At 56.3% G+C, this 24,363-nt stretch overlaps 1 pseudogene; it reads left to right on the forward strand.

The window, feature by feature from the left end:
• Positions 1-5,608: 5,608 nt before the first annotated feature.
• Positions 5,609-21,098, forward strand: LOC142023294 (apoptosis-inducing factor 3-like; annotated as a pseudogene).
• Positions 21,099-24,363: the final 3,265 nt, after the last annotated feature.

Raw genomic sequence — 24,363 nt, forward strand, 5'->3', positions numbered from 1 at the left:
TTGTCATTCACTTGCATTAGCACCGCCCCCAGCCCCACGTCTGAGGCATCGGTGAACACCAGGAAGGGCTTGTTGAAGTCTGGATTTGCCAGCACTGGGGCCCTGACCAGAGCCTCCTTCAGCGCGCAGAGGGCCTCTTGGCACTGCTCGGTCCAGACCACCTTGTCAGGCTTTCCCTTTTTACCAAGCTCCGTGAGGGGGGCTGCGATGGAGCTAAAGTGGGGCACAAACCTCCGGTAGTACCCCGCCATCCCAATGAAGGCCTGGACCTGCTTCTTAGTCTGGGGTGTAGGCCAATCTCTGACAGCCTCCACTTTAGCTGGCTCTGGCTTTAAGCAGCCGCTGCCCACCTTGTGGCCCAGGTAGGTCACCTCAGCCATCCCCACCTTGCACTTCCCTGCCTTGATAGTCAGACCAGCCTTCTGGAGTCGGTCCAGCACCTGCTTGACCTGGGACACATGGTCCTCCCACGTCTGGCTGAAGATGCAAATGTCGTCCATGTAAGCCAGGGCAAAGCTCTCCATCCCTTTCAGTAGCTGGTCCACCAGACGCTGGAAGGTAGCGGGTGCCCCCTTGAGGCCAAAGGGCAGGACCAGGAACTCGTAGAGCCCCACAGGGGCGACGAAAGCCGACTTGAGCCGGGCATCATCGTCTAATGGCACTTGCCAGTACCCCTTGGTGAGGTCTATGGTGGTGAGGTAACGGGCTCCCCCCAGCTTGTCTAAAAGGTCATCAGGCCTGGGCATGGGGTAGGCGTCCGATACAGTGATGGCGTTAAGCTTGCGATAGTCCACACAAAACCGAACAGACCCATCTTTTTTAGGGACTAACACCACAGGCGAGGCCCAGGGGCTGGACGAGGGTTGGATCACCCCCAGAGCCAGCATGTCTTCAACCTCCCCCTCTATGTCCTGAGCCGTCCTCCCTGTGGCTCTGAATGGCACACACTTGATAGGGGCGTGGGTGCCTGTCTCTATTCAGTGGACAGCCAGGTCAGTGCGTCCGGGTCTGTCCGAGAACAGCTGTTGATGCGAATGCAGCACCTCCTTGATCTCCATCTGCTGGGCAGGGGTCAGCTGGTCTGAGAGGGGACTAGACTCCAGCAAGGAGCCGGCTCCAGTCCTTGTGAGTAAATCCACCAAGGGATCATCCCCCTGCCCCTCCCAGTGTCTGCACATGGCCAGCACCAAGTTCTGTCTGTCCCAGTAAGGTTTCATCATGTTCACATGATAGACCCGGTGGCTGTGGGCCCGGTTCGACAGTTCCACCACATAATTCACATCATTTAGCTGTTTGACAACCTTGAAGGGCCCATCCCAGGCCGCTTGCAGCTTGTTCCGCTGCACAGGTACAAGGACCATCACTTGATCCCCAGTGGCATAGGCTCGGGCCCTGGCGTTACGGTCATACCAGACCTTTTGCTTCCTTTGGGCCATGGAGAGGTTCTCCCTGGCCAGGCCCATGAGCTCGGTGAGTTTTTCCCGGAAGGTCAGTACATACTGTACCACTGACTCCCCTTCAGGAGAGGCCGTCCCCTCCCACTCTTCTCTGAGCAAGTCCAAGGGTCCCCGTACCCTCCTTCCGTACAGCAGCTCAAACGGGGAGAACCCCGTGGATTCCTGGGGCACCTCCCTGTATGCAAACAGCAGGTGGGGTAAGTACTTGTCCCAGTCATGGGGGTATTGATTCATGAAGGTTCTCAGCATCTGCTTCAGAGTCCCATTGAACCTCTCCACCAGCCCATTGGTCTGCGGGTGGTAGGCTGTGGCCCAGGTGTGCCGGACCCCACACTTGTCCCACAAGCTTTGCAGTAGGGCCGACATGAAGTTGGACCCCTGATCTGTGAGGACCTCCTTGGGGAACCCCACTCTGCTGAAAATGGACAGCAGTGCATGCGCCACGGTGTCAGCGTCGATAGAGGTCAAGGCCACAGCTTCTGGGTATTGCGTGGCAAAATCTACCACTACCAAAATATATTTCTTCCCCAAACGCGTTGCCTTGCTGAAGGGGCCCACTATGTCTATAGCCACTTTCTGGAAAGGCTCCTCTATGATGGGCAGTGGCCTCAGGGCAGCTTTCCCCTTGTCCCGGGCCTTCCCCACCCTCTGGCAGGGATCGCAGGACAGGCAATACAGACGGACAGCTGCAAAGATCCCTGGCCAGAAATAGTTCTGTAACAACCTTCTCCTGGTGCGGTGGATCCCCTGGTGTCCTGCGAGCGGGACATCATGGGCTAGGTACAGCAACCTGCGCCGGTACTTTTGGGGGACCACCAGTTGCCTCTGGACCTTCCATGGCTCCGCTTTGCATCTGGGAGCCCACTCCCGGTACAGGAATCCTTTTTCCCACAGGAATCTCTGCCTGCAGCCCTCCCCCAGCTGTGGAGCTGGGCTGAGACTGGCCAGTTCCCTCAGCTTCTGCAAGGAGGGGTCTCTCTGCTGCTCTGCCTGGAATTCTTCCGCTGGGGCAGGGGCGGATGCTACTCCCCCATCCCTGCCTGGCTCCAGCACCCCTGGCCTGTGAGATCTGGTTTTTGGGGGCCCCCTTTCTCTCAGGGTTGGCCCCTGTGGCTCCTGTGACTTTGGCTGGGCCTGTACCCCTGAATCTGGGGAGCGCACCCCTCGTTTTCTTTGGCTACGGGTCAGGACCAGGGCACGAGGGCGTTCACCTTGCCAGTTCTCCAGGTCAGCCCCCATCAGTGCATCCGCCGGCAACTGGCTGTGCACGCCCACCTCCTTGGGGCCTTCCTTCTTCCCCCATTTCAGGTGCACCCTCGCCATGGGCACCTTGAAAGGGGTCCCATCAATTCCTGTTATCGTCAGGTGGGAATCGGGTATCATGCAGCCCGGTGCCACCACCCCGGGTCAGGCCAGCGTCATGTCAGCGCCTGTGTCCCAGAACCCCGTGACCTTTTTCCCATCTACTTCAAGGTGTTTGAGACACTTGCTCCACAGAGGTAGTGCCGCCCCCACTCTGTAAACTGACCTCTGAGCATTTGGTCCCCCTGAGGAGCTGGTCTGTGGGGCGGACTCGGCCCAATCCGAGTGCCCATTGTCAGCACCACCCGCCTTGGCCGCCAGCCCCTCTGGCTTCTGGGACCCCACCCAGTTGACTCCATGACCCCCCGGCCTGCTCAACCTGTCTGGGAGCCTGGGGCACTGGGCTGCTCTATGCCCCTTTCGCCCACAGCGATAACAGCCTGGGTCTTGTTGTGTCCCTCGGGCCGGCTGCTCTGTCCGGGCTCTGTTTGGCTCTCTGAGGGGTGGGTGGCTGGCCCCTCTTTCCTGGGCCTGCCCAAGAGGTGGTCCCCTCTGTCGTACAGTTAGGGACCGGTCTCTCTGAGATTCTCGGTCTCTCCGAAACTCCCTCTCTTTGTGGGGCTCACTTTCAAACCTGGCCCGGCTGTTTGTGAAGTCATCTGCCAGTTTCCCTGCATCGTGTGAGTCCCCCAGCTTCCGGTCCACGAGCCACACCCTCAGGTCAGGTGCACACATCTCGTAGAATCGCTCCACGACCGCCAGCTCGATCAGGTCCTTCACGGACTGGACTCCCATTCCGAACGCCCACTTCTGGTAGTATTGCTTCAGGCGGGCGGTTGTATCTACATGGGTTTCCTCTGGCCTCTTCTGCGCCTCCTGGAACTTCTTTTTGTACATCTCCGGGGTCAGCCCGAACTTATGCAGCAGGGCCTGTTTGAACCGTTCATAGTCCCCAGGCTGCAGCCCCACCAGCTGGCTGAGCACCGCTGCGGCCTTCTGGCCCAGCAAGGGGGTGAGGTGCCGGAGCCACTCATCTGGGGGAACCTCATGCAACTCACAGGCTCGCTCAAAGGCGGTAAGGAACTCGTCCATGTCCCCTGCGTCCTGACACTGGGCCAGCACACGTGTCTCCAAGTGACTGGCCACCCCGATCCGTCTGGCCCTCTCCCCGCTTACTGCAGCTGGGGCCTCTTGGCGTCTCGCCTCTGCCATGGTTCGCTCATGCTCCCGCTCTCGCTCTCTCTCCTTCCGTTCTCGTTCTTTCTCCTCCCGCTGTCTCTCTTGTAGCCGGCGCCCGTGCTCACACTCTCTTTCCCGTTCCTGGCGCTCGTGTTCCCTCTGCTGTTCCTGGCGCTCGTGTTCCCTCTGCCGTTCCTGGCGCTCGTGTTCCTTTAATTTCACCTCGAGTTCCAGCCGTCGCAGCTCTGCGGTGGGGGACTCTGCCCGCGATGGACCACCGCTAGCTGAGCGCGACCTGGCGGGCACCGCGTCTGTCTGACGGCGTCGAGCCCCTGCTCCTGTCGGAGAATCCGAAACGCTTCCCGAGGCTGACCAGCCACTTTCTGCCGGGACAGGCTCTGCCCCCCCAGATCGGTCATTCTCTTCCAGCTGTGCAATCAGCTGGGCCTTGGTCGCCTTCCCCACGGTCAGGCCCCTCTCTCTGCACAGCCCCGCTAGCTCTGCCTTCAGGAGTCGGGTATAATCCATCTCCCCGCTATCTCCCGGGGTATCCACTCACCAGCAGCAGCTGCAGGAATGGCTCTGTTCCCCCTCTGGCTCTGGTGAGACTCCTTCCTTCTCTTGCGCTCAGTCAGCCACTGCTGGGAGCTCATCCGTGGGTGCAGTGCATCCCACTCCTGACACCAGTGTGATGGGGTTCAGGGGTCCCCCTGCACTGCACCCCATCCGCTGGCAGGAGTGACTCTCACTCAGCAGGTACAACAGAAGGTTTATTAGACAACAGAAGCCCAGTTTCTCACAGAAGCGACAGCACAGCAGCCAGAGACAGTCCTTCCAACCTGTCCTGGGGGGAAGACCCCGAGGGGTGCCCCTCTGGGGTGTAGCTTTCCCCCTCCTCAGGCTGGCTGCCTTCCAGCTCTCCCTTTTCCTAGCCTCTAACTGCCGACCCCGATTCAAAACCCAGCTCAGCTCCTCCCTGCTCTTTGTTCAGGCAGAGGTGTCACCTGCCAGTTGTAGCCCCAGGGTCATCCTTAGCCACTGGGAACTGCTGCTTGCCTCGGACATCCAGCCTGACTCACACATGCACTCCCCCCACTCCATTACACTTAGTCACCTAGGGCCACTGATGGAGCCCCACAGGGTAGGAGCTGGGGGGGTGGGAGCAATTCACAGCTTACCTTTCTGGAGATGCCTACGGGGTCAGACACCGCTTGCACAGGGATTTTTCAATACAATCCCTTCACTCTTTCATAGGTGAAATAGTGACCCCAGCCTGCCATATCCTGCCTCAGTTTGCTCACCACTCTCAAGCATGCTTTGCGAATTGGGCATTCTCTCTTCATTCCTTCCTGCACAAGGCATCCCCTCCAGAGCACGCTCGCTCTCTGCTTCATCCTACAAATGGTGACTTCCTGCACCTGGAAATGCCCTGTCAGAGGCCCCTCCTGGTAGAACTTTCACTCCCCTTTATCATCTAGTTTCCAAGCAGCTGGAATTCCATCCTCCCCACAGGTGATCAGCTACCTGATTACCAGCCCACCAGGTAAACTGGTTCTTTTGGGCAGCAGCCAGCTCACTGAGCGATGGGGACACCACTTGGCTAGAAACTGAACAATAACAACCCACCCTTGTTAGTCCTCTGTCAACATCTCTGGAACTTTCAGCCCCAAATGGAGGTAGAAAGACAGCAGAGCCTTGCAGACCAAAGGGGGTTTGCAGTTTAGCCTAGATATATGTAGCATCCCTAATATCCACCAGAATTCCTAAATCATACCTAGGATTCCCCAGACAATCTCAGCTGGATGGTACGTCTCAAGGACAGCGAAGAACAACCTGGCTCTGCTTTGCAGCACACGGGGGGGCGGCAAGAACCCTGAGCCCCATTTGTAGTAGTACACACCTCACCTCCACACATCACAGTCCAAGCAGGGAATAGATGCCAGGAGACCAGACAGCCAGTTCTGTTCTAGGCAGTGAACAGCCCTTGCCTTGGTGTGCGACTTGCAGGAGTCTTGGTGGAAAATAGACTGCACTGTCCCTGGCATGGTGCCTGCTTCGATATCCGATCAGGAGACATTGAGGAGTACCCGACGCTGGACTGTCTGCCCTGCTTAAAGGTGAATGGATCCTTGTTACTTTCCATTGCACAGCCCAGCCTGTCTCGGCTGCCCGGAATCTGCTTCTCCCCTTTTTGTCTCAGCCATTTGAGGAGCTGCCACTTTCAACAGTTTGTTCTGTCACTTGAGAAGCATGGCAGAACTTTCTGCCTGGCCTCCGCTTTCCAAAGTGGGTCCTGCTGAACAATTGCCAGGCCCAGTTAGCTCTTTAGGGCCTAAGGCCTTTGCCAAAGCCATGTCAGACCCCTTGCCCCACACTGACTAGCAGTGCTTTGGAAAGGAAGATCAATTTGCATAGTTCTCAGAGCTGCTGGGCTGAAGACAAAGCACATCATGGTTCTGTAAGCACCAGCAGTGCCTCTGTAAGGTGCCCAAAAGTCACCTCAAGCCTGGCAGGTAGAGCACTGCGCTCTGTGGGCCTGGGGATCAGCTGGCTAGAACAGTCCAAATCCAAACCCACCTCCAGAAGAGGGCCACTAGCTCTATTTGCTCCTCAGAAGCGTGAAATGCGAGACTGTCCAGCACTTCCATTTTCATTTGGGGCTGATCACGTTTATTGCCTTTGGGAGACTGCTTAGGCTGAAGGCCCTGGCATTAGGCTGCCTTATTAGTTTCACACCTTCATTATGCATTGCTGAAGAGCAGCCCTCCTTCAAAGCCCCTCCTCCTGCACAGTGCCACCTGGCCCCAGAGTAACACAGGCTCTGGTAGCCACCAGCTCCTCCCAGCAACACACCCTCCCAAGCAAAAACTCCTGAATAGATTCCCAGCAGCCTCTGCTGTCGTCTCTGCACTGAAACCCCACTATGCTCTGGTCTTGGCAGGTGCGAGTGGAAGACGGGAAGGTATTATTACTGCAAAAAAGAAGGTACTGACCTCCCTGCTCTCACTGAGTTGCACCTCAAGGGTGACCCAGGGACCGACCAAGTTCCCTTGTTTGAATGCTTTCCTCTCTTCTCCCTGCCAGGATCTTGAAAGGGGCTGAAGGCCATGAGCAAGTGATGCAGGAGCAATGAGCACACAGTGGTGCTCCTGGGTGGAGGTCTGTGTCAGTAGGCAAGGTCTGAACACAAGCACCTTGGTCATGTAGCATCTGTGTCAGCCCTCCAGGCCCTGGCTGGGCTCTTCTCCAGGTGTGTCAGTGGCACTTTCCTGCAGCGTGACAGGTGAGGTGTGCCAGGATGGGTGATGCTTATGTCTCTCTCCCAGGTGCAGCTGCACTGGTCTGTGCAGAAACGCTTTGTCAGGAAGGCTTTACTGGCAGGATCATGATGGTAACCCAAAGAAAAGCATGTGCCATACGACAGGACCCAGCTAAGCAAGGTTTGTGACTGGGCAGTGCGTCGTGTGAGAACTGTGGTGCAGGGGATGTGCTGAGGGGAGTAAGAAGAGGAATTAGTGAAAGCTTCAGCCAGGGAACCTCAGTCACAGCTCCAGTTGTCAGTAACCTAGAGCTGTGAGTAGAGCGTGGCTGTAGGAAGGTTACCTTGTTCACCACATGCCCCGATTGCTTCCCTACAGTGCCTCCTGCTGCTCCGGGCTGCACTCTATGACCCAGTGATCTTACCTCCCTGCCCTGCAGCTCCTCTTCCTAGACCAGCAGTTCCTGAACTTTTCCAGATGGGGAACCATTTTGACAATTCAGGAAGACTTGGTGACCCCCAGCAATTCAAAAACGGGTGCGGGGGGACAGTGCTGTAACTAACTAATATTGCACCTGAGGCAAGCAAATAAAACTGTGCCCCCTCGTGTTTACATATTAATAGTTATTCCATAAAGAGAAAAATGTATTAATAAAATAACACTATTTAAGTATAACTATAATAAATAATCTTGAGTTGTCGTGGGGGAAAGACTCATCCTCAAACCACTCCCCCCTACCCCCAGCTTAAACCCCAAACTCTGAGGCTGGAGGGGCGTGGGGGGGCAGAGTCACAAACAAAAAATGAAAACTGAGAAATCAGCTACATGGGGGGGCAAAAGAGGGGAAGGGAGGAGCAGGGGTAAAAATTAAGTGGCTTGTCTGGGATCACTACAAATATCAAAGACATGGAAGCAGTCTTTGTAATCCATAGGGCAGGAGTGTCCAACATTTTTCACTGGGGACCACACAGCAACTTTTTAAATGTTCTGGGGCTGAACACAAAATAGCCCCAAGCCGCCACCATCACCCACCCCCAGCCTTAGACCCACCTGCATCCTCAAATTGCCCCTAGCCTTAGACCCCCATCTGCAGCCCCACACCACCCACAGCCCTAAACGGCCCCAGCCTTAGACACTCCCCCTCCTCCCACAGCCTCTTCACTGGGGCTGCTAGGCTGGGCCACCGCTCCTCCAGCCCTCCTGCTCCCAGTAGGTAACAGTCATTAAAAACCCATTAACTCAAGTGCTAAGCTTTCAGCACTGAGGCATAAGATAATTGCTAGTGACAAAGATAGCTGCCCTTTGCAGCAGCTCTCTCTATTGATAGAGATCTGCCTGAGGCAGCGGTGTTAAGAAACTGCAAATGGCTTCGTGAACTGCCCAGCTGGTGACCCATGTTTGGGGCTGGACTCATAGGTTGGGAATCTCTGTACTAGACGCATGGTTGGCTTTGGGGGAAGGGCACTTTGCCAAGGGTTGGCTTGGGTGGGAGGGGCACTTTGCTTTACCAATAGAAAACAGATTGCCCATTGTGAACATTCCCCATGAGGAAATGCCAGATGCAGGCTACAGCTCACATGCTGTTAACCTCTTGCACCATGGGATTGGCTTTGTGGAGCTGCTTCCAATTCCTGTTGCTTTACTTCCAGGCACTGGATAAGAGGTTGGAGAGCATTTACCTGAGGCAACAGGACTTCTCTGAGGCTCACGGCATAGATGTCTGGACTGAGAAAGAGGTGACGCAACAGCAGCAGCAGCACCAGCTCACCCTTATTAGTCCTTGTCACGAACACTGGCCTGGGAGTGGTGGGACCTTGGCTGCCAAATAGGGTAGTCCTCCTCTAGAAGGGGTCATTAGCCAGGCTGCCTGGAGTCACACACCAAAGTCAAGGTTACCTCCTGCGCACTGCTGGATGGGTTTGGCTGCTTTGGTACAGGTGGGTGAGCAGCACAGACTGGGAGCAGTCACTGGGGGTGGAGGACTTTAGAAGGGGACTTTGGTGCAATGGGACTTTGCAGGGGCTTGGCTCCAAGCTGGGAACCACAGCACTGCCCCACCTTGTGCCAGGGTGCACGGCATAGCTGGGGCTGGCAGCACGAGGCGCCTGCGTGGCTATGCGCTGCAGGGGCTGAGCCAGGCTGCAAAATGGAGGAACGAGCAGCGTGCTGCCCCATGCCTTCCCTTGCTGCAGGTGGTGTGCGTGGACACGCGGGGCAGACCGTTCAGTTCCAGGATGGGGCTGTCCAGCAATATGACCAGCTTCTCATCGCAACCGGCAGCAGGTGGGAAAGCCAGGCAGCCATGCCAGCAGGGAAATCCCGAGTGGGGACGAGTTCAGAGGACTTCGATCGCCAGCGAGCTCAGCTCCCTGCGACTCTCGGTGCCTCACTGCACTGCTGCAGCCATAACTAGTCTCCTCCCACACAGCCCCAGGCAGCTCTGGTGCCCTGGCTCTGATCTGGAGCCCCTGTGTTCCCTGCAGACCCCAGAGGATGCGAACAGGATTCTCTGGCTAGCAGCTGGCAAGTGGGTGGTGATTGTAGGCGCTTCATTCATTGGTATGAGCAGTGTGGTGGCTGCCTCCCTGCATGCAGCATTGTGGAACAGGGGTGGGGCCAGGCCACACAGCATGCCCTCATTAACCCCTGGCTCCTTGCCAGGTGCTGCTCAGGGGCATGGAGGGGGTAGCTGCTCCTGCTACTCTGGGCTGCACATTACTCCCCAGGGCTGCCCCATCGGAAGTGCTAAGAACTACAAACAGCACTTGGCCCTGGAAAAACGGGATTTACTTCATGGTGGCGTCACATCCTCTTTCAGGGCCCAGGCTGCCATGTTCAGCACCACCTACAAGAACAGGGACAGGCTGCTGTGTCCTGGGGAGGGACAGGCCTGACATGCAGCTGGCAAGGTGCCCTGGGGGATGGAGGAGGGTTTGCCCTGCCTGCAGTTGGATCTCTGGGGAATCCGAGACAGTGGGAACAGGTGTTACAGGCAGGCACTCTGGAACTTCCACAAGGGTCCTTCCCGTCAGGTTTCACCTGCTCCTCCTCGCTAGTCAAAGACAAGCTACAGAGGCTCCCCCTGATGCAGGAGCCTAGAAACTACAGAGGTGCTGAGCCTCAGGCTGTATAAAAGCAGCCATTGGGGGCAGCATCGCTGAGGTGCTTCCCAGCCCTCTGCATAAAAGCTTTCAGCTTCAGCCCTATTTCTAGGAAGAAAGCTGGGGGTGTGAAGTGCATGCACCTGTGCCCATTGTATGCAGGGATGGAGGTGGCTGCCTCTCTTTTAGACAAAGCCAGTTCCGTCTGTGTGGTGGGGAGAGAGGAGTGCCCCTTCCAGGCAGCACTGGGGCCTCAGGTTGGCAGCATTACCATGAAGGTACAGTGCACAGCATGCAGGGAACCCAGCCCTCCTGCCCACACTGGGCCTTAGACACACCTCCCCCTCCCTGCCTGCCCACCACCACCCTGGACAGCTGCAGCATGTGCATGGGCTGCTCCACCTGCAGCAAGGCTCGTCTCTTCTCATCCCTTCCTTTCTGGCCCGTTTGTGAGCCTCAGGCTGACATCTCGCCCAAGCTGTTAGTCCCACCACAGGTGCTAGGGCTCACCTATCAGAGTCCAGAAAGGGGTGGGGTGGGGGTGCATGGCCCTCCGCAGGAGATGCACTCACTCTCACTCAGCTCCAGGACCTGCTGAGGCAGTGGATTTGTGCCTTAGCTCAACACCTACCTTCCTGGAAGGGGTGGACATGTAACTGTCAAATTCAATCAGGGTTAGAAGAGTGACAAGACCCACTTTGGGCCAGGGTAATTCCTCTTCTTTGTTTCAGATGTTGCTGAATAAAGGAATGAAATTCTACATGAAAGCTGAAATCTCTGAGCTGCGAGGCCAGAACAGGCAAGTGAGCAAATCCCTAACACCAGCCAGGCACATGGACTGTTTCAAGTGTGCTTCCAAGCTGGGCTTGTCCCATCCCCCGTGCCGTGCACTCGTCCCACAGCCCCCAGCACTAAACACCACACTTGCATCTCACACACCAGCACTAGCTTCCTGTCCCCTGTCCTCTGCCACTAGGCACAGAGGCCCCGGCCCACAAACACAAATGAGGCTATCTGGGGAAGCAAAGCACCATAGCAAGGGCAAGGCTAAGGCTGGGTGTAGCTCTGGTGGAGGACGTTCTGAGGCAGCATCTCAATGACTGGTAATACTTCCTTCCTAGGTTACAGAGGCTGTTTTGGCCAGTAGAGAGATGCTGCCTGCAGACGTGGTGGTGGTGGTGGGAACAGGTAACAGACAAAACAATTCCCCTTTGCTTTGTGTAGACACCCTCAGTATCAGTGCTGCTTCCCCACTCCTAGCTAAAACCAAAGCAATTCTGCCATTTGAAAGCCAGAGCCAGGCTGGCTCACCTGCCCAGGTTAACTCCCCAGGGAGCAATTATACCCTCTACTCCAGCCCAAAGCAGGCCCCAGCCCTGAGCATGTGTTTGTGGCCTGAGTGCCTGTCTCCCTTCCTGTACTGCTGCTTCAGGAAGCCCATTCCCAAACCTGTCACTGAGATGGTCTCCTGCTTAGAGCTACTCTTCAAGCTCCAGGGGCCCCAGCCTGTTCCCTCCTGCCGGCCTCACTAGCTCTCCCCACCCCCCGATGCTACCGTTTGTTCTTACTGCACTATGACTCCAGTCCATGCTGTAGGGAACAATACATAACAGCTCCCTCCTGACGACTCCTAGGGACCAGCAACCGTGAGCTTACTTTGTTCAGTGTTGCTGCAGCTCCCTGCACAGAGCCCGAGTTGCAGGTTTCCTCCTCTTTCCCCAAAGGTGTCACCCCCAACTCAGGCTTCCTGAAGGACTCCAATTGCTTTGGAGCACGGAGGTGCCATCCTGGTGGATTTGGTGCATAAGCTGCTAGGGCTGCACACATTGCAGTTAAGGCGCTGCTCATGAGAGTTCACTAATCACAGCCCTTCTCCCCTCTTAGTTCATGCAGACTAATGTCTCCAGAGTCTTTGTTGCTGAAGATGTGACCTCATTTCCTGCAGCACCCTTCAGTGGGACAACTGCCAGCATCTGTCACTGGCAGGTAGCACAGGCCCACGGTGAGAGGCTGCAGCAGCTACAGCACCAGCTGCCACCCCTTCTTGACACAGCTGGAAAGCCAGACTGGAGCAGTGGCCACTCCAGGCCGCAAGGCTGTGCTGTAGGCGGGCCAATGAGCTTCAGGACACACACTGAAGCAGCCCCAGTGATGCTGACATCCCCACTGCCAACATGTAGTGCAGGGAGGGAAAGGGGGTCATATACACAGAGGGGAGCAGCTGCTCCAGCCAACCCAGTTACCACTCTGAGTCAGACACTGACAGCAGTATCTCACTTCCCTTCAAGCCAGGGCTGGAACAAGATGATACCTCAAGTTTTAAGTCTCCCCTGGGCGGGTGGGTTCTGGCTCCTTGCAGGTCGTGCTGCTGCTTTAAACACACTGAAGTAGTGGAAGGCACTGCGCACTGCTCCTTCCTTTTGGACCTCGCTGCTTGGAAACAGCGTCCACAATGCAGGTAAGAGGGGAGCAGAAAAGTCTTAAGGCCCTAGGCAGACCAGGGACCTATTCTCCAGTGTGCCTCCTGCCCAGCCACGTTAATTTGGGAGCGCTACATCCGACACCAGAAAATGCAGCATCAGATTGTAGCCCAGGACACTAAAGTCAGAGGTCACATCTCCAGGGCCCTGGGCACAAGTCAGCCTGTCTCCTTGGCCACAGCCACAGCCCTTACTACATGCAACATTCAGTCACAAGGTCCTGCCAGTGGTCTCCTGAGCTGCCCCCCCCCACATGCCTGCCAGTTATCTAGTCAGTGAACTTAGGGAGCATGGTGGCAGCTGCCTAGGCCTCACTGCATCTTCTCTGCAGGCTACAGGAATGGCTACACAGACACTGTTGTGAAGGGAAATCTGGAGCAGATGGAGTTATTGGTCTTTTACATCAAGTGAGTAAATCTGTGACCAAGCTGGCTCAAAACTATTGGCAAGTCAGAGCCAGGTGCAAGCAATGCATCAGCCAAGAACAGACCCTGCCTGCACAGAACACAGCAAGGCTGAGCATGGGGCATGCACCCTTTGGGGCTGGTGCTTGGCTGTAATGCAGAGCCTACTCCACACCCAGCTCCTGCATCATGCCAGGGGCATGCATGGACAGGGAACAGGCACCACGGAAGACTGGCAGATCTTTCAGCAGCCTGCCTAGTTTAGAGAAGCTTCCTTTTGAGGTTGTAGGGGCTCAGGTTTTGGAGAGAGAGGGAAGAGGTAGGAAGAGGGACAGCATCTGTTCTCTAATTCCTTCTCACTTGGTGCCTGCTCCCCATGGGCACTGTTCACACTAACAGACCCATGCTTCACCCAGGGCTACGCTACATTGACACTGCATGTGGAAGTGGGAGGGGGTACTGACTCCTGCCCAGCTCAGAGCTCCCTATATAAGCCTGGCCCAGGAGGCTACAGCCCCCACTCCTGCTGGCATGTGGCCAAGAGGCTCCCATGTTGGCTGAAGGTTCTCTTACAGGGATGACCATGTGCTTGCAGGGGCCAGCCTGAACTTTGACCCCATGATCTCCCTGGTTGCAGAGGTCATGTTCTCTGGCAGACATCTCAAAGGCAGAGGCCCCATGAATACTCAGTTGCCCTGTGCCCCCTGTATTTACTACTGCCCCATCAACACAAGCCCTTGCCTGGGCCAGAGCACCCTCTCATGTTGTAGGTCCTCTCATACCACCTGGATGAAGCAAAGCCTCCCTTGATGCAGCCTCAGGCTCAGTGACTCCCACACAGCCCGGAGCATTTCCCAGACCCCTAAGCCTCAAGCTTAGGAGAAATAAAAAACAGCATGGAACTGAGCAGGAGCCTTTCATGTCTGCATTCACCCCCCCTTCCTTTGCTAGGTGGGCACCTATTGAGAAAGTTATTATGAGGGGGAGGGGGAAGTGCTGGATTAACCAGGTAGAACTTGTTCTCTCCTCTGGAAAAGGCAATTCTGCAACCTGTCCTCTTCCAGACCAACTGGGTTCAAGGGGTGGGGAGGAAGAACAGCAGCCCTGGAACATGGATGTCAGAGTCAGGTCTGAGCAAACCAAGGGAACTCCTATCCCCTACCCTGCAGGGCTTGCACATGACAACTTGTAATACAGTCCGAAAGCTCTGTAGAAAAATACCCCCACAACAAGTTTCATGGAGATTAGCCATGTGACAGCCAAGCAGCCTGAGGCCACTTTTCTCCAGCAAGGGGAGCTGTAGCCTCAGGCAAAGGCTACTGCATGATCACTAGTGCTGCACCTCCCCTGCAAGTTAACTGTTTCCTAGGCCAAGGCCTGCCCATTAGCATAGCTTGAGAACCTCCAATAGCCCATTACACTCCTCTGTGTTTCCTACCTCCAGCAATAGGTGCCAGCCCTCCTCCGCTGTGATGTGCGCTCTCCCCCAGCCGGGATCATGAACAGATCTCAGTGCGCAGGAGACTTCACAGGAACAGGCAGCTGACACAGGAAGCGTTCAGTGGCCCAGAGCTGTTACAGAACTTCCCACACATAACCTGGTTGGAATATGGTACTTTCTACCAGCAATTTAAGGTACTGGCTCAGTAGTGATCAGTTTGCAGAGTAGGGTCAACCCCCCTGAGCTGGTTCAACTCCTATTTGAGTAACTGCATGTTGCTAGCCTGAAGTCACCCTGGCTTTAATTGGATAGAGCATTCTGCACTCCCTGGTTTAGGCTGTCTCAGTGCTGATAGCAGTTGTGTTCCTCTTCAGCCACAGGTGCAGTCTAGCTGTGGGAAGAGGAGTTGTGTAGTTTGCACAGCACACTGGACTCCTGCAGGATGGGGGCGGGGAGAACTAAAAACAGTAAGACTTAACTGTGCTAAACTACACGGCAGGAAGAGGGGCTATCCGCAGAGGCAATGGACAGGAGATGGACTTGTCCCATTCTTTAGAGCTACATGATCTGTGGCACCTTATTCACATCAGCCCCAGACACGTCAAGAGCTGTCCACAGAGGCCCCTTCCCAAGGCAGCACTCATGGAGATGAAGTAGAAGCAGAGCTGGAAGGGTGGCCCCTGGGGCTAGAGCTGCTTAGGTGGCTCCATACAGAGAAACAGCTGCATTGAAAGAGGTAGAAGCATTTTGTATCACACCCTCCTCTGCAACCAAACTCCAGAATATGCTCAATGCTGTGCAGAAGCCCACTTCCTGTCTGACCTCGCAGTACACAAAAGCCAACCCACAGGCGGGGAGACAGGACTGTGGAGCAAAGGCAGAAAGTCTCCCCCACCCAACACTGCCTTAAAAAACCCACAAGCCAAATGCACCCATCTCTGGCCAACAAGCTCCCACCCCAACCCAGCTGAGAAGGGCTTGGAGGAGTTTGTCACAGATGGCCACCAGGAGGTTTTGCATAAATGTAAGTAGGCACTGAGATGCCTGGAACAGTGCCTTTTACAGAACAGCTCTGCTGCCCATGCTGGTCCCAGACAGAGAAGTAGCCCAAGCCAGCACAAGACAGCCTGGCTTCCTCCTACTTGCCTTGTGTTACTGCTGAAGGCACTGCAGGACTAAACCCCCTGCCATGGGCCAGCACCTGGCAGGCTGGACAGGCCAAAGCATCACCACTTCACAACTCCTTGGCATTTTTCAGGCAACTCATGAAGCTGCAGCCTCCCAGCAGATGGCATGCCAGGCTAACCAGTTTTAAGGCTGTGCTGGGGCTCCATCTCTCTTCCCAGGGGGTGGATGCCCCATAGCACTTTTCAACCCTGTGCTCATCAGCCTTGGTGAATATCTTCATAATTCATGGGCCTTTCAAACAAACAGCCTGGATAAACCTCAGTCCAGCCAGAGGGCAGGGTTCTAAATGGGCCTCCTCCTCCCCTTGGACCCCACATGCTCCTAAGGCCAGGGGACACCAGCACGCCAAGCCTGCACTTTCTAGCCCCCTGCAAGGGCACTTCTGGGGAGAGCTGTGACCATTGCAAAGTGTGGGTCTCTATTCTATCACAGCTGCTGGTGAGTGGCACCTCCCACCTGCCTCTCCTGTGGCAAGGGTCCTTCCTCAGAAGAGTGGCAGCCTGTACTTGGCCCTGACCAGCCCAGGAGCTTTCTGTGGCTGCTGTATGCCACCATGCCTGGCCCCCAACCTGAGCAGAGCTAGGTCTGGCAGAGAAAGGGAAGGGATGCTAAAGGACATGCATCACTAGGGTGGGGAGTTTTCTTCCAGGCCCAGCCTGATGGCACTTTGCTCTGGAGCAGAAAGTCTAGGGGCCCACTGCTGCACACACATACAAATGCCTTCTTGTAGCAGACCATTCCACCCTCACTTGAGATAGCAGTGGTGCTGTTGGGTCAGGACAACACAGATCAGTTTCCCTCCCCTCTGGGAGCAGGGCAGGGAGCAGACAGCAGAGCTCCCTTCCCAGCAGGCAGGGTGAGGTTATAGCACAGCCCGTTCTCCAGGCACAGGGATTCTCCACTACAGCATCAGTCCCCCCAGGCTCCTGCTCTGCTCATGCAGCCATGACAGATCATCCACCCTGTGACAGCCCAGTAACACACAGGGGCATCTAGCCACTTTCTGGCCCTTACACAAATCAAGCAGGCAGGTGCTGTATGGGGAACACTCACCGCTCCCAGCTTGCGCGGCTGTCTAGCCGCAGGACACATGACAGGCTGTCATTCTCCTCCCTGGGCTGCACTCCTGCAGGGCCCTGTAGTACAAGCACAGGGGCAGCTCCCAGCTGTTCTTCTCCCAGTGCTGGCTCCTGAGGGAAAGCAGACACCCACTCTCTGGCACATCCCCTCAGTACTACACAGCAGCGAGTTTCAGCCGCTTCTCATTTGTGGACCCCAGTGGAGGCTGGTCTCTCAGGAGTAGGCATCAGAGGGGCTGGTAGTGGCCCCCTCCCAGCCCAGCTAACTCCTGCCCAGCAACCCCCCATTACCTTACCAGGACAGCATAGCTGGGTCAACTCAATTCTGGGTGGGTCAGGGGAGCATCTCTGAAAAGCCTTAAGCAGTGAGCCTGAAAGGGGCCCCCGCTTGGCAGCTGTCGTAGAGGTCAAGGACTGAATGGACCACAGAAACCAAATTGTCCTCAGCCATGCAGGCCAAGGAAGCCTCCCACACCTGCCCCTTAGCAGCTAGGAACCCAGGGTGTGACCAGCACCTCCTACAACACAAGAAGTTGCCAGTCTAATGGAGGCCTGCCCCAGGACATCCTGCCAAGTCATGCAGGGCCAGTTCAGCTCTGCTAGGGAGCAGACGTGTACTCCTCCTGGGACTGGAAGCAAAGTACAAGTCCAAACTGCTGGTGAGGTGAAGGCTGCAAGGAATAAGCAAGTCAGATCTGGGCTTGAGCCCTTCTGCTTCTCCGACAGAAGGCGGAGGTGTGGCAGCTTTCCCTGCAGTTTTAACATTAGGATCTTGCTCATCATAGCTGGAGAGCAGTTAAGATGCCACATCCCATCTCTCCAACTAAGCAAGAACTCCCAGTCCAGCTGAGATCTTCACACTGTCACCACTCCAAGATGTTTAATGGTTTAAATATGACCTCTGCACATCAAGGACAATTGTTTAGAACTCTTTCACAGGTCTTTGTGTTGTCAGGTTCAAGTCCTGCAACATTAGTGTAGAGATATGTTTACTCCCCCTTATGTTCTACCTGTACCCACCAGTCCAGAGCACCCATTGGCAAGAGCTTCTCTTAGAGTCAGAGAAGAGGGGCTCTGGTTTCAGTACAACTTCAAAATCAGAACACAAGAAGGGCTCTTCATAGTCTGGCAAAGCAGCCATCTCTCAGCCCAGGAAGCAGTTAATCCAGATTAGTTGATGACTCACCCATCCTGCTCTCCCAGTGCATCCACCCATTTGACTGCCAAAGCCCAGGTGACGAGATGAGCGTGGCTACATTCAACAGTTCTTCAACTGGCAGCTTTAGCTACTAGACAGGGACATAAAGCTTGCCACTGAAGAACTGCTGCCAGTTAGCCAGGAGTGCAGGCCGCTGGAGCAGCAGCTGAAGAGGAAGCAAACAAGTCAGAGCCAGGACTCAAACTTTAGGAGTCAAGTCAGCCAGGAACAAGACCTCCAATTCTTAAGCCAATGGACAGCAATGCTGGGTGCTTCCTGCCACACAGATCCTTCCTCCCCTCCCAACATTCACTGCCATGTCACTCCTGCTCCTGGCACAGAGGGTCCTTGCTGAGCAGGGTCTCACATGAGACCAAAAGCTGAAGTAGATTGCAGCCAATCACTTCTCCCCCAGCCATTCCTAAAATTGCAGCCAACAGAGGCTGGTGCACTGCTACCAGAGGATCTGTGCTTTACCAATTCCTCCAGCACCAGAGCTAGAATCACTGGGAGCTTCTGGTCAAGTTGAACACAGAGGCAGGTGTTACCTCAACACCTCCCAAAACTTGGCACCAGCTTTTCCTCTTGCTGCCAAACCAGCTGGTTTATTTGCTCTGATGCACAAAGTAAGTGTAAGACGACTGTCTGGGAGGACACTAGCAGTGTGCAAGAACAAAGGCAGTTTCATCCATATGAGAGGAGACAAGGTCCCATTACGAGTCCTATCAAAGTAAGACTCAAAAGGAGAATGGTGTCTTGACTAAGGGAGCAGCCTGCATCCCTAGACACACAGCAGGTTTAAGGCAATCCCCAGCTGTGCACCACACCCACTCTCCCTCCCCCCACACAACTGATGACAGCAGCTCAGCCTGCCAAGGGAGATACTTCAAAACCCAGCACTCCAGCTGCTAGGTCCCCACCAGGCAAACTGAAAGAGCTCTGACCTTCTGAGCAGTGCAGCAGACTAGCTACCTTGGGGACAACCCCTCCCCCCAAGCTTCCTGTTCAGGGCCAGTCTCATGAGCAGTTCTTGTCCGAGGATGGACCTTTTCCAGGAACCAATCACAGGTAATCAAGTGACTAGGGCATCCGAGGTGCTGGCTCAGACTAAGGGAACAGAGAGGACAGTGCCCTTTCGCCAACAGGTCCCAGACAGTAACTCAAGGGGACATGGTGTAAGACCTTCTAGAGACTCTCAAGTTGTCCCTGGGGCAAGGGCAGCAGAGTGAACAGAGTACCGTGTTCTGGCACAAGGCACTCACACCCCACCCCCGGCCACACCCTGAGTCCAATGGCCTGGGATTTCAAGGAGCAGCAGAGGAACCCCAAGGGAAATCTGCACACTTGCAATGACAGCACCCGTCTAGGCCACAGGCCATTCACCACCACAGCTGCTGTTTGTGACTACACATACAGCAGCACAGAAGGGATGGGAACACCTATTCCAAAGGAAGGCTTTCACCAGCACTCACCAAAGCACAAGACAGCTCTCCTGAAAGATGCAGTAATCACAGAGGAGGGCCCAACTCTTCTGTACAGGCTGCTCTGGCCCAGCTGAGATGCCAAACATTCCACTCATGCCTGGTACATATGGTATAAATTCCAGCCCGTCTGCCGGCCCCTTCATGTCTGAACTTTGTTCCAAGGACTGAGCTCCGCCCCCTCCTTTCTTCCAGCTCAGGGCTTGAATGCATGAATCAGCATGAAAGGAAAGGGCCTTCTCCATGCCCCGGTTCCAGACGAAAGCAGAGTCCTTGAGATGGGGAAGCTGCCAGGCTGCAAGTAGGAGACAGAGGAAGGCAGAGAGATAGTGTCTCCATACAGTGCTTCTGTCCCTGTCCTGCTTCATGGGGCACAAAAACTCAACCGTGGCCTGATGGGCAGAGGCATGTCCCTGTAACCATCAAGCAAAGGGTAAACTCCCCCAGGGAAAAAGCCTGGAGACACTATCATCTAGTGACAAAAAGCACAGCCTCCAATAATGCACGAGACTGATTGCATGATGTCCCTGCTATTGGCTTCTACAGCAAGGTAATCCCTGAAGTACCCCCAGCACATTCTCTCCGGTTGGTTCCCACAAGAGACCATTACAGCTCTTCTGGGAAGGGTGTGGGAAGCAGGTGGCTCCTAGTGACAATAAACTTCACCCCAAGAACTGGGTCTTCACTGCCCACCCCCTTTTCTCCTGATCACTTAGAGACCAACCCACCCTCTAGATATTAAGAGTGCACCCAGCCTTGAGAAATCACTGCCCTCTCCCCAGGGCCACCCCTTCACCACCAGCCACTAGTGCTAAAGGGATGGCAGCAGCCCACGAGATTAGTGATTAGGAGAGCCAGAAATACAGCAATAGGAAAGCCAAGAAGAGTGTGAACCCAGCAGCCTCCATTACACCCTAACTGGCCGGAGGCATACAGCGAGCATGGCTTCCAGGGCGCCCTGTTGCCAGGGGCGCTTTCCCAGGCGGCTCCAAGCCAGGGAGCTGTTTGAAATCACCCGACCTCTGACCCAACCCAAATCTCTGGCTCGGATCAAGGCTCAAGTCCTCACCAGCACGGGGAGGGAAAGGTTCCGTCTCCTCTTCCACTCAGCGCCATGGGGCTGAAGCGCCCAGCGAGAGGGGCCGGGCACGAGCCAAGCCCCCGCCGCCCACAGCTGCACAGGCTGACCCGAGCCAGGACGAGCCCCAGGCTGCCAAAGCCCGGCGGGATACGCCACCTGCGCTGCTGACTAACGCGCCACCGGCCCCACCCAGCGGCTGCCCGGGAAGCAAAGCGGCGAGCAGCCTCCGACCCAGCCGCGCTCCTACGGAAGGGCTGGGGGGGCTCGGGCCAGGGGGAAGCCCCCAGCGGGGCCCGGGCCGCCGCGCCGCCTCCAGATCCAAGGCCCGAGCCGCGCAGGAAGGTCACCTTCCCGGGGCGCCCGGCAGAGAGGGGCCGTCCGGGGAAGGGCGGCGCGGCGGCAAGTTTCCAAGTCCCCCGCCTCCAGCTCCCCCCCCCGAAACCCTAAACTGCAACTGGCAGAGACGGGGCGGGGCAGTAGCCGCCGCCCTTACATAACCGCGTCCGGCCCGCGGCCCCCGGCAGCCCCACCGCCCCCGGCCCGGCTGGGCAGACCCCCGCCCGGCTCCACACCCCTCCAGGCCCGGCCGCACCCCCCCAACAGGGACAGCATCGCCCACCTGCGCGCCGGCCCCGAGCGGCAGCGGCGCCCCCGGCCGAGCCGCCTCCACCGCCCCCGCGTCCGCTGCTGCTCTGGCCAGGCCAGGCCAGCCCGGCCCGGCCCGCCTAGCCCAGCCAGCCACCCGCACTCACCGGCTCCTGGCTCTCATCAGCTGGCGGCGTCGTGACGCAGCCACCCACCGGCTCCTCTCGCAGCCAATCACTGCCCCCCCGTCCGCTAGCTAGTCCCGCCCCTCTGGCACCACCCATTGCGCCGCCACCGCCGCTGCCCCGGCTGGCACCTGGAAGAGCCAGTCACAAGCCGCAAGTATTCTCCGGCCGCTCGTCATCCACAGTTGGACCAATCGATTCAGAGCATCCGCCTCCCGTCCCGGCCCCATCACCAAGCGGACAGTGGCACCATCTTTGTCCAATCAGCAGTGGAGATCCAACTTAGAAACTATCCGGGCACCGCCCTCACGCACAGCATACCGGGAAGTGTAGTTTCGGCGACTAGCAATCTCCCATCATGCAGCGCGCGCTGTGAGTTGGCATTTTCAGCTGCAGGAAATTGGGGAGGTGGGGCGCGGCCTCTTAAAGGGCCAGAGCTGCTTCAGGGCCAGTCCTCACCCTGCTAGCTCCTACAGTGCCTGCGGGCCTGGCCTAGCTCGGTTCTAGGCCTCACCCCATGGGCACGCCTAGCTGTCCAACAAGCACTGCCCTATAGTTCCCCAGCTCTGTGCTGGGTCCCCCCCAGCCCAGGGTCCTCCCCCATCCACTGCCCAACACACTGTCCATTGCCTCTGGCCCCAGCCCCATTCCCAGACTGAACAAGGCCTGTCCCCCAAGCCCCACAGGCCCCAGCCCCATTCCCAGACTGAACAAGGCCTGTCCCCCAAGCCCCACAGGCCCCAGCCCCATTCCCAGACTGAACAAGCAGGGTCACTCACCTCCTGAGCCCAGGTACCAGCCTCAGCCCCCTGATGTGTGTATATATGGAGATACACATCTCCTGGAACTGCACCCCCCATCAGCCCTAGCTCCACCCTCAGTCCTGAGGCTTGCCTCAGATCTAGCCTTGTCCCAGGTACCAGCCCTGACCCATCAACCCCTCCCCAGACCCCAGCACTGCCCTCTGGGCCTGTCCAGGACACGTGGCCAAGCAGGTACAGCACTACCCTGCCCCAGGCACACCACCATCCCCAGCAGTACCTTGTCCCAGGCTCGCTCTTGCCCTAATGGCACTCCAGCGATGTCCCAGGACACTCCCCAGGATATCACATTCCCATGGGGGTCTATCTGGGATGGAAGGCACTTCTGGTTAATACTTTACAGCTAGGATTGGCTGGTGAAGGGAACGGTGGGAGAGAGCAAGGAAGGGCCATAGTGAAAAAGTGCTGAGGAGCCAAAGGAACTGTGAAAAGAATGGAAGGGCCATGGGAAAACAGGGCCGGGGCCTGGTCACTTTCTGGAGGCCAGTGCAGATGGGACCCCTTCCCCTTAAGTGCAGATCTCAGGAAAAATGGTGGGGTGGGGTGCAGGGACCCCAGTAGCAGTGAGCCCTGTGATTGGAACCGTCTGAGCTGCCCCATGTCTCTGTGCTGGTGGTGCCAGAGGGAATGTGACCCATTGCCTGGAGCTGCCCCTCTGTGACCTGCCGGCTGTCGGACCGGCGCTGGACATCTGCTGGCTGGGGGCGAGCGACCGGCTCCCCCACCCGGCAGTCAGCCACGGCCGCCTGCAGCTTTAAGGGCTTGTGCTAAGCGGAGCGATTCCGAGAAGCTGCTGCCGCTGGGGCACCAATCGGCTTTTCCCGGCAACGCACCAATCGCAGCCCCCAAAGGGGCTGCGGGCGAGAAGCGCCGCTGAACCCGATGACTTGGCAATACTGGAGCCGGGCAGGATGACTGAACAAGTTCTTTAAAGGGCCCGCGAGCTGCGCCGCTCTGCCGGCTGCAGCTGCAGGGAGCGGCTCCGCTCGGCTCCGCTCCGCTCCGGCGGGCAAGGCCAGGCACCGGACGCAGCTCCGCGGGGGCCCAAAGGGGGGTTGTGCGACGACAGCCCGTTTGTGCTGACTGGAGCAGGAGGGAGCAAACTGGGGGTGGGCCCCGGCGAGGGGCATTTCACAAAGGGGTCTCAGCGCAAGCAGCTGCTGAGCCTCAGGCTCATCCAGCTCCTTGAAACACGAGAGAGGTGGCCGCGTCAGCCTGTGTTATAGAACAAACCAGCAGCCATGTAGCGCTTCAAAGACTAACACAACGGTGATGAGCTTTGGTAGGACAGACCCACTTCTTCAGCTCAGAGCCTCATCAGAGCAGACAGTGTATAAAGCATAAGAGCAGCCCAGGGGCACTTCAGAGACTAACCACATAATTTAACAGGTGAAGAGCTTTAGTGGGACAGAGCCACTTCTCCATGAAAGCTCATCACCTTATAAATGATGTTGTTAGTCTTTAAAGTGCTACTGGACTGCTTTTTGTTTTCATAGTATATAGACTATACTAGCATGGTTATCTCCTTGTTGCTGTATAAAGCACAGAGATCCAAAATTGTTATCAAGGTTGGCAAACCAAAAGAGCAGTGGGGCAGCAGGGCTGGGGCTGGGGAGTTAGATAAAACATCAACATCCGATTTTACAGACCTTTCTCCTCTGATCCCACTTCAGAATTCTAAAAGAAACTACACCATCTACTTAAAGAACTACCTGCTCCTACCTGGGACCTTATTCACTCAGACACGCCACCTGAGCCCTGCCTTGAATTATTCTATTTACTTCCCAAAATCTACAAACCTGGAAACCCTGGACACCCTGTCATTTCTGGTATTGGCACCTTTACTACTAGACTATCCAGTTATGTGGACTCCCGCCTCAAACCCTACGCTATCAACACTCCCAGCTATCTCTGAGATACCACTAACTTCCTGAGGAAATTACAAAACATTGGAAAACTTTCTGACAATGCCATCCTTGCCAACATGGCTGTAGAGGCTCTGTACACGAATATTCCACATGAAGATGTACTACAAGCCATCAGGAATACCATTCCTGCTGTTACCACAGCTAATCTGGTGTCTGACCTCTCTAACTTTGTTCTCACCCACAATTATTTCTG

The sequence above is a fragment of the Carettochelys insculpta genome, chromosome 19 (assembly GCF_033958435.1).
Source record: "Carettochelys insculpta isolate YL-2023 chromosome 19, ASM3395843v1, whole genome shotgun sequence".
In the NCBI taxonomy this organism is placed as follows: domain Eukaryota; kingdom Metazoa; phylum Chordata; order Testudines; family Carettochelyidae; genus Carettochelys; species Carettochelys insculpta.